This window comes from Diachasma alloeum, unplaced genomic scaffold (genome assembly GCF_001412515.2).
Source record: "Diachasma alloeum isolate Michigan unplaced genomic scaffold, Dall2.0 Dall_scaffold_00308, whole genome shotgun sequence".
In the NCBI taxonomy this organism is placed as follows: Eukaryota; Metazoa; Arthropoda; class Insecta; order Hymenoptera; family Braconidae; genus Diachasma; species Diachasma alloeum.
In genome coordinates, this window is record NW_021680447.1 from 464 (window position 1) to 3,145 (window position 2,682).

The following is a 2,682-nucleotide window of genomic DNA, read 5'->3' on the forward strand; positions in this document are numbered from 1 at the left end:
TGAGAATCACGTTTTCCCACTTCCTAGGCCTTACACAAGATGAATTAAATTTTTTTTTTTTTGCACTTTCGTTTTTCGCGATTATCTCGGAAACTATGAGAGATAGAGCCTTAAAACCTATTCCATTCGATTCCTGAGGAAATTTGGGTTCCGTATAGGCAGATGGACGGCTCAGAATTGCGTTTTTCCACTTCCTACACCCTATACAAGATGAATTAAATTAATTTTTTTTGGCACTTTCGTTTTTCGCGATTATCTCGGAAACTATGAGAGATAGAGCCTTAAAACCTATTCCATTCGATTCCTGAGGAAATTTGGGTTCCGTATAGGCAGATGGACGGCTCAGAATTGCGTTTTTCCACTTCCTACACCCTATACAAGATGAATTAAATTAATTTTTTTTGGCACTTTCGTTTTTCGCGATTATCTCGGAAACTATGAGAGATAGAGCCTTAAAACCTATTCCATTCGATTCCTGAGGAAATTTGGGTTCCGTATAGGCAGATGGACGGCTCAGAATTGCGTTTTTCCACTTCCTACACCCTATACAAGATGAATTAAATTAATTTTTTTTGGCACTTTCGTTTTTCGCGATTATCTCGGAAACTATGAGAGATAGAGCCTTAAAACCTATTCCATTCGATTCCTGAGGAAATTTGGGTTCCGTATAGGCAGATGGACGGCTCAGAATTGCGTTTTTCCACTTCCTACACCCTATACAAGATGAATTAAATTAATTTTTTTTGGCACTTTCGTTTTTCGCGATTATCTCGGAAACTATGAGAGATAGAGCCTTAAAACCTATTCCATTCGATTCCTGAGGAAATTTGGGTTCCGTATAGGCAGATGGACGGCTCAGAATTGCGTTTTTCCACTTCCTACACCCTATACAAGATGAATTAAATTAATTTTTTTTGGCACTTTCGTTTTTCGCGATTATCTCGGAAACTATGAGAGATAGAGCCTTAAAACCTATTCCATTCGATTCCTGAGGAAATTTGGGTTCCGTATAGGCAGATGGACGGCTCAGAATTGCGTTTTTCCACTTCCTACACCCTATACAAGATGAATTAAATTAATTTTTTTTGGCACTTTCGTTTTTCGCGATTATCTCGGAAACTATGAGAGATAGAGCCTTAAAACCTATTCCATTCGATTCCTGAGGAAATTTGGGTTCCGTATAGGCAGATGGACGGCTCAGAATTGCGTTTTTCCACTTCCTACACCCTATACAAGATGAATTAAATTAATTTTTTTTGGCACTTTCGTTTTTCGCGATTATCTCGGAAACTATGAGAGATAGAGCCTTAAAACCTATTCCATTCGATTCCTGAGGAAATTTGGGTTCCGTATAGGCAGATGGACGGCTCAGAATTGCGTTTTTCCACTTCCTACGCCCTATACAAGATGAATTAAATTAATTTTTTTTGGCACTTTCGTTTTTCGCGATTATCTCGGAAACTATGAGAGATAGAGCCTTAAAACCTATTCCATTCGATTCCTGAGGAAATTTGGGTTCCGTATAGGCAGATGGACGGCTCAGAATTGCGTTTTTCCACTTCCCACACCCTATACAAGATGAATTAAATTAATTTTTTTTGGCACTTTCGTTTTTCGCGATTATCTCGGAAACTATGAGAGATAGAGCCTTAAAACCTATTCCATTCGATTCCTGAGGAAATTTGGGTTCCGTATAGGCAGATGGACGGCTCAGAATTGCGTTTTTCCACTTCCCACACCCTATACAAGATGAATTAAATTAATTTTTTTTGGCACTTTCGTTTTTCGCGATTATCTCGGAAACTATGAGAGATAGAGCCTTAAAACCTATTCCATTCGATTCCTGAGGAAATTTGGGTTCCGTATAGGCAGATGGACGGCTCAGAATTGCGTTTTTCCACTTCCCACACCCTATACAAGATGAATTAAATTAATTTTTTTTGGCACTTTCGTTTTTCGCGATTATCTCGGAAACTATGAGAGATAGAGCCTTAAAACCTATTCCATTCGATTCCTGAGGAAATTTGGGTTCCGTATAGGCAGATGGACGGCTCAGAATTGCGTTTTTCCACTTCCCACACCCTATACAAGATGAATTAAATTAATTTTTTTTGGCACTTTCGTTTTTCGCGATTATCTCGGAAACTATGAGAGATAGAGCCTTAAAACCTATTCCATTCGATTCCTGAGGAAATTTGGGTTCCGTATAGGCAGATGGACGGCTCAGAATTGCGTTTTTCCACTTCCTACACCCTATACAAGATGAATTAAATTAATTTTTTTTGGCACTTTCGTTTTTCGCGATTATCTCGGAAACTATGAGAGATAGAGCCTTAAAACCTATTCCATTCGATTCCTGAGGAAATTTGGGTTCCGTATAGGCAGATGGACGGCTCAGAATTGCGTTTTTCCACTTCCTACACCCTATACAAGATGAATTAAATTAATTTTTTTTGGCATTTTCGTTTTTCGCGATTATCTCGGAAACTATGAGAGATAGAGCCTTAAAACCAAATTTGGGTCCCCTATAGGCAAGTGGATGGCTCAGAATTGCGGTTTTCCTCTTCCTAGGCCTTATACAAGATGAATGGAATTAATTTTTTCTGGCACTTTCGTTTTTCGCGATTATCTCGGAAACTATGAGAGATAGAGCCTTAAAACCTATTTCATTCGATTCTTGAG